This window comes from Bos javanicus, chromosome 12 (genome assembly GCF_032452875.1).
Source record: "Bos javanicus breed banteng chromosome 12, ARS-OSU_banteng_1.0, whole genome shotgun sequence".
NCBI lineage: Eukaryota > Metazoa > Chordata > Mammalia > Artiodactyla > Bovidae > Bos > Bos javanicus.
This window is the reverse complement of record NC_083879.1, coordinates 74,873,037-74,888,560: the sequence shown is the minus strand read 5'-3', so window position 1 is coordinate 74,888,560 and position 15,524 is coordinate 74,873,037. Positions and strand designations below refer to the sequence as shown.

Sequence of the window (15,524 nt, the reverse complement as noted above, 5' to 3'; positions counted from 1 at the left end):
TTAAAAATGCTATTAATTATATTGTTGTAAAAATGTCCTGGACTGGCTAATAAAAAGTTACCTAAAGCAATTCTGAATCTTTCAGGGAGAAAGTGAAATTAATCCATATCAATCACTTTTTAAAATTATGATTTGGGCTTGAGAGATCAAACAAAGGAGGGAAAATGAGCGTCTCAGTTATTTAGTATGGATAGAATCTGACAGGCTTCCATGGTTTATTTTGCACCGAGTCATTATTGCTCAGAAAACCTAATAAGATATCTTGGCAGATGTTTAATGCACAAGTTTGACAAATAACAGTTCTTATATTCTTATAATGTAAAGCAGCCATTTATAAACGAGATCAAACTTCTAAACTATCCAGATATATTTTGTTGGTTTCCTAGGAGACTGGATGGATGGAAAGCTATGATTAAATAATTAAATCATGTTATATATCAATATTTAAAATTTGTTCTATACCTTAAATGGTGGCATTAGGCGCTTATGAAAAATCCACTGAATTCCAAAGATGAAGAGTTCATGATTAAACTTCTACCATCACACTAGAAACACTACTAGCTTTGACTTTATGTAACAGTTTTACAGATCCCTAAATTATTCTGTTCTCACCACTGTGTCCTGTCAACTCCTATCTGAATGCAACATCTATTTCTATTGTGTACATTCTGGTTAAGTTGGGGAGTTGGCTCATGTTTGATAAAAATCAGAACAGAGCAGGTTGCAGTTCTATACCATTTTGATACACAACAAACTGTAATGGGAATACTTATCATCAATGGGATGAACCAAGTGTGGTGTTAGGAACTATACAATCAGTTCAGACACACAAACTATTGATTTTCCACTGCATCATAGATGTTTACTGGTTGTTAGGCAACAAATAATCTAACACTGGCACTGGGGGAAATTTCTCTTGCTGAGCTTGGCCATTTTAATAATTAGTTCAACATGGGACTCTCTCAGAGTATCTCTGGCATAGAAAGAACTTTTTAAAGGACACAATACAAAACCCATGTGTTTCCCTGGTGGCTCAGTGGCAAAGAATCCACCTGCCAATGCAGGAGACGTGAGTTTGATCCCTGGGTTGGGAAGATCCCCTGCAAAAGGAAATGGCAACCCACTCCAGTATTCTTGTCTGGGAATCCCACAAACAGAGGAGCCTGGTGGGTTACAGTCCTTGTGGTTGCAAAGAGTCAGACATGGCAGAGCGATTAAATACGAACAACAATGCAAATCCCAGGCTTGCATTATTTGAGAAGTTCCGGAGCTGGGAACTTTATCCTACCAGGCGTGTTTATTAATTTTTTCCTCATATTGAACAGAGACCTTCTTTCTACAGACCTCAGATTGGTTCCACTCCTTACATCCTCACACACTGGTTCCACTCCTTACATAGAGCAAGTATACTTCCTCTTCAACATGCTAACTCTGCTATTTGGAGAAGGCTAGCATGTCTTTGAATCTTTCTTCTGCAGAGTTACTATATCCAATTCATTCCCTTATCCATCCCCATTATTTCACATCCTGGCTGCTCTCACCTCTCAATGGCACCATAATGTGTTAAACTGGGACTAACTAGGATTGGCTGCTGTTGTTTCATAGTTTACAGTTATGACTAATGATTTACAGGCCATTGTGTTGCTGAACACAGCAATTAAAATTGGCACAGGAATAAGAGTGTTCATCAAGGGTATGAAAAAGTGCCTGTTTTTTTTTTTTTTTAATCCTAACTTGGAAAATGCTACCAGTGAGAAATCATGGCATTTATACCTTATCGGAAACTTGCAAGACTAATGGGAACTTTAAGACCTTCAGGGATGCTTAACAGATTTATGCAGCAGAAGAACAAACAGTTTCAGAGTGTCAGATGAGCTCATTTAAAGTAATATTTTCTAAATTCGGCCATGCATATGAATCACTGGAAAGCTTCCAAAAATAGATTCTTGGGATCCATACCCAGACCTACTGAACAGGTGCCTCTGAAAGTTCCCAAGGGAAAAGCAGTTGGGAGCCATGATTTGGGGTACACACATGAGGATCAGCCATCCCTTTGAGCTAATTCTACCTAGCCTATAAAGAGCTCTTCCTTATTTCTTATCCTGGCTGCTCTCCCCTCTCAATGGTACCATCATGTTTTAAACAGGGACTAACTAGGATTGGCTGTTGACACATTTTGGCCGCCAGAAATGAAAGTGTTAGTCGCTCAATTGGGTCTGACTCTTTGCGACCCCACGGCCTGTAGCATGCCAGGCTCCTCTGTCCATGGAAATCTTCAGAATACTGGAGTGGGTAGCCGTTCTCCTCTCCAGGGGATCTTCCTGACCCAGGGATCAAACATAGGTCGATTCTTTTCCATCTGAGCCACCAGGGAAGCCTATTACTGCCAATGACTCTCTCTCTTTTTCAAAGAAGCCTCTTCCTCTAATGTGTGTGTGAAGTTGCTTAGTTGTGTCCGACTCTTTGCCACCCGGTAGACTGTAGCCCGCAAGGCTCCTCTGTCCATGGGATTCTCCAGGCAAGAATACTGGAGTGGGTTGCCATTTCCTTCTCCAGGGGATCTTCCCAACCCAGGGATCGAACCTGGGTCTCCTGCATTGCAGGCAGAAGCTTTATCCTCTGAGCCACCAGGGAAACCCTCTTCCTCTAATAATCAGTACCAAATAGTTGGATATTTAATTGTTATTTCTACACGCCTTTTTGTCTCAGGTATTTTATAAAATCTCTCAGGGCAAGAACTCCCAAGGAATATGGCACAATATTAAACAGGGTCATGGATTGATTGATGAGGGGTTTTGGAGGTAGCTGAAGCAGTTAGAGACAAAAAGGAGATAGACATTGTATGAGTCTAGGTGGGAAGGTTTAAGATTAGGGAGATTAAAGTCTTTTTCTTTTGAAAGAAGCTTCCTTCACACTGTGCTATGGCCGGCTACCAGGTGTAAATAATAGAGTTCACGGATCATGCTGGATTTCTCCACTTTCATCAAACCTGATCCTTAGAGATGTTAGATGGTAATCCACAAGATGACGTTATAGAAATATGGCCAGGAGGTATATTATTTCCTGTGTTTCCAGCCCACCTGAAACATCAGACATAAATTAGTTCTATCTCTTTTGGTACAATGCTGTGCTTTGACAAAGTCCAAAGTGAGACCATTATAGGTCCTGATAAGGATTTCAGAATAAGGATGAAGGGGTTCCTTAGATAGCTACATAGGCTTTCAAAATTTTATTTTAAAATTACTTTTAAATACATTTTTTGGCCATATGCCACAGCATGTGGCTTAGTTCCCTGACCTGGGATTGAACCCATGTCCCCTGTAATGGTACTGCAGAGTCTTAACCACTGAACCACCAAGGAAGTTCCTAGGCTGCTTTTTTAATATTAAAGACATGTAAGATTTCAAAATTTATTCAAATTAAAAATCAAATTGAAGAAATGATGCTCACATGAGATGAGATATAATAAAAATAAAAGTAAGAGTGACAAGTTATACTTGGAAAGTATGAAAGAAAAAAGCAAGATTTGAACACGAAATAAATTTGACAGACGGTCAACTGCATATTGATACAAGTAGAAACATAAAAAAGCCATGAGTCATGAAACACCAGGCACAAAATAACACAGCGTCAGTCCACGAAAAGCAAAATTTCTAGAAATATAAGAAATCGCATGACTCATATTAAAATTTCAAAACTGCATAACTCTTTGGTAGGTCCCAGAGACAAAAATCAGCAATTAAGGACATAAAAAATTATTTAATGTTTCTAGAAATATCTATGCCTTGATATAACTTTGCACCTAAGAACAGGAAATGCAGCTTATAAAACACTGATCATGATCTGGACAATAAGATATTTCAGCACATTTTAAAAGTAAAATTGCACAACTCCATTTCTTAATAATGAAACATTATAAGAAATTCATATTGGAACTTTAAAGTTTAATTAAAGAAAAAACTAGAAGGAAAAAATATAACATTTATAAATAAACCTATTTAAATTATTTAATAATAAAACATTAAGATTTATAACAGTAACATGAATTAATGATTAAGTTGAAATGAGTAAAATTAATAATTATCTGAGAAAAATACAAATTAATTAATGAGAAGAAAACCTATAAATAAATAAAGAAAATGAACCACTTATTTAAAACTTTTACTTCAATTAGAGATTTCAGAAATTTGAGAGACATAAGGCACTCTGAAAAAGGAAATTTGGATCTTGGGAACAGTTTCTGCAATGTACTTAAAGAACTGGGCTTAAACCCCACAGTCCTGAATATTCATTGGAAGGACTGATGCTGAAGCTGAAGCTCCAATACTTTGGCCACCTGATGCGAAGAACTGACTCATTGGAAAAGACCCTGATGCTGGGAAAGATTGAAGGCAGGAGGAGAAGGGGATGACAGAGGATGAGACAGAGGATGAGGTTGGATGGCATCACAGACTCTATGGACATGAGTTTAAGTAAGCTCCAGGAGTTGGTGATGGACAGGGAGGCCTGGTGTGCTGCAGTCCATGGGGTCGCAAAGAGACACAACTGAGTGACTGAACTGAACGGAAAGAAAAATCTACGTTTTTAGGTTTACGATTGAAATTGGAAATAAAAACTAATCCTGAAAGAAAAACAAAAAAGATGCAATAGAACTTTCTGTGTAAAACAGCTAAGGAAAAGTTCATGAGATTGAAGCCAATCTCAAGACTTGACCCTAAGAAAACCAAAAGTAATAGGAACTTCAATTATACAAGACATATTTAGAAGGTTTTTGAGATAAGCAGTCTGATTCTGCAAAGCAGTACATTTGCTCAGATAAGAAACCAACTTCTCCCTGGAGCTCTGGATCCCACCCAGCTCCTGAGTGACCACACAGAGAGAAAACATTAAGAATGAAACGGCCAACAGGGTGGACAGGACCAGGAGAAATGCACTCTCAAGAGAAAAGGCTAACGTCCCATTCCAAATCACCAGGTCCAGGAACCATCAAGGCAGGAACTAATGAAGCAAGGATGCATATTAATTGACCCTTTCAATAGGCTGTCCTGGGGCTTCCCTGGGCTTTCCTTGTAGCTCAGTCTGTAAAGAATCTGCCTGCAATGCAGGAGACCTGGGTTTGATTCCTGGGTCAGGAAGATGCCTTGGAGAAGGAAATGGCAACCCACTCCAGTATTCTCCCTGGTGGGTCAGTAGTAAAGAATCTGCCTCCCAGTGCGGAAGACACAGGTTTGATCCCTGGTCCGGGAAGATCCCATATACCTTGGAGCAACTGAGCTCGTGTGCCATTTCTACTGAACATGTGGCCTACAACAAGATAAGCCACTGCTATGAGAAGCCCGCACACCACAACTAGAGAGAAGCCCATGCAGCAGTGAAGACCCGGCACAGCCCCAAATAAACAAACAATTGTTCAAGAATAAACTGTCAAGATGCAACTTTCCCAGTAATACCTACCTCCAAAACACACTTTCAATCTATACACTCTTCTCGGTCTCCACTGCTCCCACCCACCCCTGGTGGCACTGGCGGCAATCTCTAGACAGTATGAAGATGCAAAACTTCTCTCTCGGAATTCCCGGCCCAGCCCCTGCCAGCAACTCCTTCTCCAGGCAGCAGGCCTTCTGCGAGGCAAGACATCCTCTTGCTCAAGTCTTAGCTGCTGCTGCTAAGTCGCTTCAGTCGTGTCTGACTCTGTGCGACCCCATAGACAGCAGCCCACCAGGCTCTGCCGTCCCTGGGATTCTCCAGGCAAGAACACTGGAGTGGGTTGCCATTTCCTTCTCCAATGCATGAAAGTGAAAAGTGAAAGGGAAGTCGCTCAGTTGTGTCTGACTCTTAACGACCCCATGGACTGCAGCCCACCAGACTTCTCCATTCATGGGATTTTCCAGGCACTGCACATCAAATCCAGTCCTACACAGTGGCTCTCCTATTCCTTGTCTCAGGCACCCTGGCCTCTGGTTTCCAGAAGCCAGCCAAGTGCTTTTCTCTCCAGGCTTTAGGACTGCTCTTTTTCTCTGTGCTGGGGAAGCTCTTCTCACGGCTGCCTCCTTCTCACCTTTCAGGTCTCTGCTCAGAAAGCCCCTCCTGGGAAAAACATCCCAGGCCATCTTTTCTATTTAAATTCTTCTTCAGACACAGAACTTCCCTGGTGGCTCAGATGGTAAAGTGTCTGCCTACAATGTGGGAGACCTGGGTTCAATCCCTGGGTCGGGAAGATCTCCTGGAGAAAGAAATGGCAACCCACTCCAGTGTTCTTGCCCAGAAAATCCCATGGACGGAGAAACCTGGGAGGCTACAGTCCATGGGGTCGCAAAGCGTCGGACACGACTGGGCAACTTCACTTTCTTTCAGACACATTGCTTTCTATCCTCATTCCTTGTATTTTCTTTTTAGCACTTCACACAACTTGAAAATAGCTAATATTTTTTGGGGGGAGAGGAGGTATTTCTACCCCCATCTGGTCACTCACATTAGACTGAAAACCCCATGGGGTCAAGACAGCTGTCTGCTTTTATACAGTGCTGTATGCCAATGCCTGGCCCAATGCCTGCAATCTCTGGGCATTCAGCTTTTCATGAATGAATAACAGTCCTGATAAACTGTGAAGATCTGATGAGTTTGTTTACTTTCCACTGGCTATTGTTTCTTCCACTTGACTGTAAGTTCCACTAGAACAAGGTTCCTGTGTCTTTTTTTGTTACCAAACATAGTGTCTGGTGCTTAGGAGTGGCTCAGTGACCATTTGTAGAAGAAATAAATGAATAAAGATATTGAAGTTCTTTAGGATGTGAAATTTCCTTCCCCTCACCTCTATACACGACTCAGAATGTTTGGATCTACTAGAATCCTTCATTAAGAATTCGGCTATCCAAAATTTTCCAATATCACTGTTTCCATTAACAACCCAGCGCCCAACGGGAATGGAAGAGAAGCAACGTGAATTAAATTACTCAAATGAAGCTGCTGCTGATTAATTTTAGATCCTGAGCATCTGGGTCAGTGCTTAGTTTCATAGCAGGTGTGGAAATGATATCTTCAGTGTCATTATTAATGATTTTACTAAGGGCTGAGAGCTCTTGAAAATTCTTCCAAATGAGATTTGAGATGTGGACCAGATTGGCATTTTTAAGAAGCCTATATCAACTGTTTTCTACTTTTCAGCAAATAAGTTTTCATATTAAGACTGATTACTGATGGACCTTAGTGTCCGTATCACGTTCAATCAAAAACGATAAGCACTGACTTTCAAAAGAATACGAAATGCTCCAGGACGATAACAGCAATCTAAATGAAATACATAAACACGCCTGAAGTGGACTGACTCCAGTCGTTTTGTTTTGCTTTAACCAGGTTAAAGCCCTGAGTCATTTTCTCTTCCTCTTTCTCCTGGCAGTATCTCATCTTCTTACAGGGCTTAATATTCATTATGGGTATATGACCTCAGTCTCAAGAAGACGGTCTCATCAGTCAAATCCCCAGGATGCTGGTCAGTTAGGAAGGATGGCTGGGCAAGGTTGATCACAAATAAACATGTCAGCATCCACTCACTCCCTGAATCCCAAGGGCGGGTGCTCAGGGAGAATCTGTCCTCTATCAATTTTATCCTCCTTGGTCATAGCAGTGCCGCGAAAGAGTAATACATGCCAGACTGTAATCTTTGAGCCAGAGGAAATTGAACCAAACCAAGTGGAAAGAATATGCTATTTAGTATTAGCAGATAAGTTCATGGGGGAAATTGTAAAACAGGTGAAGTTCATTATTGGTGAAGCTCCCCCAGAGTAACCCTGGTCTCCCCAGCCCCCTGGGGTGAGCCCACCGCCCCCTCCACCCCCTCGCTGTGGATTAGACCTTGACATTGAACGCCAGCTGTTTTTGGCTTCCTGGGGACTTGGTCTTGTACAATAAAGCAAATATGTCCTAGGTCTCAAAGTCTCTGGGTCAGGCTCTTTTCCTCCCCCAGAATGAAATGAGCTTATCTGATAGATCAAGCTGGCTTCATTTGCTAACAGAAAAGTTCCAGGAAGTTCCAGGGTCCTCTCAGGGAACGTGGACTCAACGGAAACTTTCTAATGACAAAGCCTTTCCTGTGTGTGACTCAAAGGAGTGAGTCTGATGGTGGGAATTTCAGACCAAATAATATAGATTTTTATGAATTTTGTTGGGCAGTAATATGTCATAAGAAGAGAGGGAAACTGACATACAGCTGCCCAGTTTTTTTGTTTTTTTTTTTTGCTGAGTAAGGCCATTAAGGAAAAAAGGACAACAAAACGCATCTATTGACAATCATTTTAGAAAAGAAAGGGATACTATGATAATCAGAAAAAAAAAAGAAGCAATCAGAATAAAAAGCAACCTTTAAAGAATGTACCTTCATGGAAAAAAAATGTATTTATACAGTTTCAGTATGTTAGATGAATAAATTCTAGAGATCTGCATGACAACATTGTACCCGTAGACAGCAATACTGCACTGTGCATTTTAAAATGTGGTCATGGACTTCCCTGGTGGGCCAGTGGTTAAGACATCATGCCCCTAATGCAGGGGTTGAAAGTTCAATCCCTAGTCAGGGAAGTAAAATCCCACAAGTCACATGGCACAGTCCCCCAAAAAATGTGTTAAGAGGGTACATCTCCTGTTGTGTTCCCATCACAATAAAAACAAAACAAAACAGTACACAAATGTATTTCAATGTCCTGATTTTATAGCAAACTAGGGAAAATGTTGTCCAGTACCAGCATCATTCTACAGTCAGGCTTTGGGGAACTGATGAGTTAGCTGCCCACAGGGGCCAAACAGGCCATCCGGGAATTTAAATAGCTCTTAACAGACACTTGTGGGCACGTCTCCATGTGACCTGCCTAACAAGGCAGTCAAAATCATGCACAGGTCCAGAAACACCTTTTGGGTTGTAAATCAAAGAACTTGTTTGTACAAAACCTTTAACCATGAAGGGTTTTCTGTCTGTAGATTAATGGAAAAAAATGAGCAATAGGTAGCCAAAAGAGTTATCAGAATTTTGTGGGAAAAACAGTGGGAAAAAAGTGTTTTAAAGTATTTTTAAGTGGTATTTTAAAGACTTAAGGATATATTTGTTGATAAATACAGTTAACTTAGTTACTAAATCATGTTCGACTCTTTTGGGATCCCATGGACTATAGCCCACCAGGCTCCTCTGTCCATGGGATTTCCCAGGCAAGAATACTGGAATGGGTTGTCATTTCCTTCTCCAGGGATCTTTCCGACCCAGGGATCAAACCTACACCTCCTGCATTGGCAGGTGGGTTCTTTATCACTGAGCCACCAGGGAAGCCAAGGATGCACTTAATTCTTTTGTAAATATGAATGAGCACCCAGAAGCTGCCAGGCACAGAGATAGAGCAATCGAGACCCCAGCCTTCCAGCATTACCTTCCAGCAGTGGAGATGGTCAAGAAAGAGATACACAGGCAGATAACATCCCTTAAGGACAAGTTCTGAGGTTGCTTTTGTGGAGGGATGTGTGCTATTTAAGCAAAGTCCAGACCAAAGTGAAGAACTGAGGCTTGTAGTTACCTGGGGGGAGAGCATTCCAGGTGGAGGGTACAGCCAGTGCAAACGGGGGAAAGTGGGGCCAGGAATGCAGCTGGGGGCCAGACCACATGGGGCTTTAGGGAAAGCCCTTGGGTTTCATCAATGAAATGAACAGCTACTGAAAAGTTTTAAGCTAGAGAGTGACATGACTGTGGAGTCACGAGAGTAAGGAATGGCAAAAGTGAAAGCTATGGTTGACTATTGTAACAATCCATTTGAAACACGATGGTAGGTTGGGCCAAGGCAGTCATCATAGAAGTGCTGAAAAGTGCTCAGATCTAGGATGTCTTCTGAAGGCAGAGAGAATAGGACTTGCTGATAGAAAAGAAAGATTGGACATGGTGGTAATGGTAACCGAAGATTCCAGCCGGTTTTAAGATGTTTAATTTGATCAACTGAATAAACGGTACCATCTACTGAGAACAGGTACCATGGGAACAGCAGATTGAAGGGGGGGCCTCAAGTTCTTCTTCAGTTCAGTCGCTCAGTTGTGTCCGACTCTTTGCGACCCCATGAATCACAGCACGCCAGGCCTCCCTGTCCATCACCAACTCCCGGAGTACACTCAAACTCACGTCCATCGAGTCCATGATGCCATCCAGCCATCTCATCCTCTGTCGTCCCCTTCTCCTCCTGCCCCCAATCCCTCCCAGCATCAGAGTCTTTTCCAATGAGTTCTTATTAGTAGATATATTAAACTTGAGAAGTCACTTGAATATCCAGGTAGAGATGGCAGGTTGGCAGTTGGATGTGTGAGCCTAGACAGAGGAGAAATCAAGGCTAGAGATAGAAGTTCAAAATTTTCAGCATATAGGAAATGTTTATAGCCTTTGGGTAGGATGAGGTCATTGAGGGAAGTCCAGTTTAGGGGTGGATGGACAGAAAGCCCAAACTCCCCGAGGTAAGAATGTGTTCAGTAAGTCATCAGAAGATTAAGGTGCCCACCATGGATGTGAGCAAACATCGAAAAGACGCTTGAGGGCAAAGCCTGGAGAGAAGCCAGCACTTAGAGGTCCGGAGGAGGAGGGTGATTCAGGAAGAGAGACAGAGGAGGAGTGGCCAGTGAGGTAAGGGGAAAACCAGAGAGTGAATCACCAAAGCGGTGTGAAAACAGTCTTTCAAGGATGACGAAGAACAGTTTATAAATTCACTCTGCCCTCAATTAGCTCTATCGATGGAAGAATCTGTATATGCTATTCTATTCCCAGTGTTTAGCAGCGCCTGTCAAAGGATCAATACTTATTTGTTTCAGAGGCTAAATGTAGCAGACTTTAGGTTGAATCCCTCCAGTAGAGGTGTTCTATTTGAACTTCGGGATTTAAAGATATTTTAATTGGCTGTCAAGATTTAGAAATTGGGAAACTTTACATCAAAACTTGTATCCCTGGTTCCTTTTTGTTTTTTAAATCCCCAGGATGCTCAAAAGGCAGGCAACAGCTGTCTGTGGCTAGGTGGCTGCTGGCATCTCTAGAGGGGTTATGTGCTCTTTGGCTAATTTCCTGCTGTCTCCAGGGAGCCCTAGGTCTCCCAAGCAGTGAGTGCTGAGTCACTCATTCATATTACTTGCTGATTCCTACAGATCTTGAGTTTGTACCTTTGGTTTACTTAGAGGGAATGAATGAACGAATGAATTAGTGAATGTTTACTGACGCATCACCTGAAACCCAGGGAGGTGAATGATGTAAGCTTACATGCAGCAATGTCGTAATTCAGAACCAGTGCAGATTCTTAGACCAGGGCTTTTACCCGAGCTCTTTGCTTCCTAGTTTGTCACTGTATTAAAACACCCTAAAATAAAGACAGGGGTTTGAATGGAAGAAGGGTACTGACAAAATACTGTTTCCATCTTCAGAAAAACAGAATATGAAACATTATTTATTATGATAAATGTAGAGAAATGGTTTCCCAAGAACTCCCACACGGTCTAACAGAAGTTACCATCACTGCCCAAGGCAAAGTGAGTAAATAAACAAATGTAATTATTAAGCAATATAATTAAGGTTACAATTGGTATTTTATTTCATTAGTTTTATTTTTGGAGCAGTTTCGCCACTTTTCTCTGTGAATTATTTTTATCTATTCTTTCGTGCTTAAACACAGATCATTATAATCACAGAATGACTGTCTATCATCAGGCCTTCTCTTACTCAATATCAAAAACTGGAGTTTTTTTAAGCCTCCTCTCTTTTGCTAGCTCCGATGACGGCTAGTGGCCATCCAGGGCAGTGTGTGCAGATGGATTCTGAAACCCAGTTTGGACTCATTGAATTAGACCACAGTGCTTGATTTCTGATGTTTAGATGTTACTGTTATGCACTGCCTCATGTCGTCCCCCTCTACCCCTCACCAAAAGATATACTGAAATCTTAAATCCCTGTCCCTCAGACTGTGACTCGATTTGAAAACAGAGTCACTTCAGAAGTAATTAGATAAGATGAGGTCATACTGGAGGAGGGGAGTGGCCCTACCTTAATATAACTCATGTCCTTGTAAGAAGGGGAAATTTGGACACAGACTCAGAGGGAAGATGATGCAAAGAGAGACAGACAGGAAGACAGACATCTGCAGAGGAGGGCAGAGATCAGAATTACACAGTCATAGGGAATGTGTTACGAGAAACCAGAAGAGGCAAGGAAAGCTGCTCTTGTAGGAGATTCAGAAAGAACATGGTCCACAGACACTTTGATCAAACTTCCAGCCCCTAGAACTAGGAGATGGTGCATTTCTGTGGTTTTAAGCCACCCAGTTGGTGGTATTTCATAATCACAGCCCCAGGAAACTAACACAGAGGTGATCTTGTCTGACCCGTCACTGTAAACTGTGTTAGGCAGCAGCCGTGTCCCAGGAAAGTGGCATCAGCCATAAAATAAATGCCGCAGGTGTGCTGCCCCTAAGGAAGACTTTTAGGCAGATGCTGCAGAGCTTCAGAATCTCATTCCCTTGCTCACTGAAGGCATCAAAGTTGATTCCGTCTGCTCTTAGACAGGAAGTAATGGTCCTCCTCTTGTCCTGAAAAACTAAAAGTATATCCACCCTGAGCAGAGAATATCTTGAGTATTAGGAAGAATTCGGCGCTTATCTTGGCTCTAGGAAAATCTGGGAAACAATCAGAAAGCATCTTTAATGGTCCTCTGGTCTTCTTGTGCCCACTTTAATGTGTCAGACTTCTCTGTGAATGAGAGACTTCCTTAACTCACAGTCCATAGATAGTTTTTAGAGGTAAACATGAAACCTTTGCAATCCTGAGATTGTTTGCCAGTAGTCTCAGGGTATGACCACTTTTCTGAGTAAAGATTCCACAGTCTTGATTACTTAGGAAAGATGCATACTTCCCACTATCAGGACAAGGAGGGGGGAAAAAAAACACTAAGTGTGCTTGGCACGATGGTGAGGATCAAACTAAGGTTTTGCACCTGGGGAACAGGCATGGGGATGGAGTGGGTGAAGGCTCAGGGTGGGGTCAGGATGAAGGGTGTGGGTTTAGATATCCTGAACTGCAGCAGACAATGAACCATTCACATGAGGTGTTCAGTAGGAATTCGGAGCCTCGAAGTTGGCCAGGGAAGAGCACACACCCAGAACTGGGACTGATCAGCACAGAGGCAGGAACTGAATATTTGAGGGCAGATCCCCCTTCAGAGGGTTTCCCCAGTAGCTCAGATGATAATCTGCCTGCAATGCAGGAGACCCGGGTTCGATCCGTGGGTAGGTAAGGGCCCCTGGAGGAGGGCATGGCAACCCACACCAGAATCCTTGACTGGAGAATTCCACAGACAGAAGAGCCTGGTGGGCTACAGTCAATAGGGCCGCAAAGAGTCGGACACATCTGAGCGACTAACACTGTCATTTCCACTTCCCCTTTCAGAATGGATCACTGGACCTAACCTAGGGAGGACCAACACTGGGTCTTTTGGAGAGCATCTACCTTAGGGAGCAAGGGGAGGACAAGGTGGGATTAGAGGCAGAACAGACAGGCAGGTCAGAGCAGTGAAAGAACTAGGAGTACACTGTGGGGGGAAGAGCAGGAGAGAATTCCAAGGAGAGGCTGACCAGGCCGGCAAAAGGAAATATTTAGAGAAAAGGGTGAATGCTCATCCAGAGATCAATGCTGGATCCAAAATGCACTGATGATCATCAATAAATCCCCTTTGAAAAATTATGAGGACTCTTTGTTGGCTTATGCATTCTTTGAGTGGTCATGATTGCATTTCCGCTATGACGCCACCTTAGGTGCTGGGGCGCAGAGATGAGACACAGTCTTGCCTTTAAGAGGAAGCTTACCTGCTTGTCCTGGGACACGTACTCAGAGGGGTATACTATATATGGAGGTCTGAATGGTGTCAAGTGAGGGCACAAAGGGGAAGTGGTTGATTTATAGGAGAGAGTGGAAGTCATGGTCGGGAAACGGATCTCTAATAAGAGAGAAGTCTAATCAGGGGATCCAAGAATTCTTAAAGTGCAAAGCTGTCCTGCCTTCTCACATCATATATCTGAAACCATGCACTTCAGAATCACGGGGGCACACACACACTCCAACACCTTGAATCCAAACCATTTTTGTTACTGAGACCTAGTAAGTGATGATATAATATTTGTGTGCAGATGCAAAAACAAATACAACATGTGCCTTGCATTCTCTTGCAGTTTCTCGCTTTTAAAAAATATTTAATATTCAAGGACATAAATAGGCTCATTCCTGGGGCTTCTATTTTGGAATGTTTTTTTACACTTCAATATGCTAAACTTGTTAAACATAAATATTACTAAGCTATTAGGAGTGTTAGAATTAATTACATCGATGATTATTCTGTAAGGGGAATTAGGAAGAGGGAAGAGATGACACTAGTTCTGGAGTCACACCTGGAATCAGATCTCTGCTCCACCATTTATAAGGTATAGGAGAGCAACTTGTATTTTTGAATCTGTATCCACATTTGTAATGGTTAACTGAGTAATATTTACCTTACAGAGTTGTTAGAAAGAATAGATAATTGCATGAAAAATGCCTGGCTGACAGGCTCTATAGGACTACAGTGATTTCCATTGATAATGAAATAATTACCTGAGATTATACTTCTAAATCAGGCCAAAATGAGGCATATAATTTAGAAAACACTCAAGCAATTTCTGCAAAGAATTAGCCCCTATTAAGAGTCCAGTTGTAAAGGAAATCTTACTGAATCATAAAGGAAATCAGTCCTGAATATTCATTGGAAGGACTGATGCTGAAACTGAAGCTCCAATACTTTGGCCACCTGATGCGAAGAGCTGACTCACTGGAAAAGAGCCTGATGCTGGGAAAGACTGTAGGCAGGAGGAGAAGGGTATGACAGATGATGAGATGGTTGGATGGCATCACCGACTCAATGGACATGAATTTGAGCAAGCTCTGGGAGTTGGTGATGGACAGGCAAGTCTGGCGTGCTGCAGTCCATGGGGTCGCAAAGAGTCAGACACGACTGAGCAACTGAACTGAAGAGCCCAACAGCAATTCAAAAATGTGAAGTTAAGGTTGAGGCCAGTGACATATTGTGATACCTTTGGGGAATATTTTTTAAAAATTGTCCAAAATGGCCACATATCTAACCACTTCTAATTTTTAAATTTTTCATCCATAAATCCGAAGACTACAATTTTACTTGTCATCAGCCAACTTATAGCCAGCGTCTCACAGAATGGGAGAGTAAAAACAAGTAGTTTTTGCATCACATGCAGTTTCAGAGAAAGTGAAATAACTGTCCTGTCAATTTTCCAGTGTTGTGTTGTACTTCCAGAGTCAGCCTGTGTCTTCAGTCCTTGCACAGAGCTCCCTGAGTTGGAAATCGATTGGGATATGAAGAACAGGGCCACAGCACGCAGCTGCACAGGCTGTGCACTGCACAACTCCAGAGGGTGCCCATCTCACTATGATGAGAAACGGACCCCTATTGTTCAGTGTGCCCCTATGCGACC

The 15,524-nt window shown here is 42.3% G+C and overlaps 1 protein-coding gene and 1 non-coding gene across 8 annotated transcripts in view; both read right to left on the bottom strand.

Annotated features, from left to right (window-relative positions):
- The window catches only part of MBNL2 (muscleblind like splicing regulator 2), a 161,186-nt gene that overhangs the window by 90,804 nt on the left and 54,858 nt on the right, over positions 1–15,524 (bottom strand). The window lies entirely within an intron of this gene.
- On the bottom strand, positions 2,563–2,634 carry TRNAC-GCA (transfer RNA cysteine (anticodon GCA)). Its single transcript has one exon. It is a non-coding gene; the product is annotated as a tRNA-Cys (tRNA).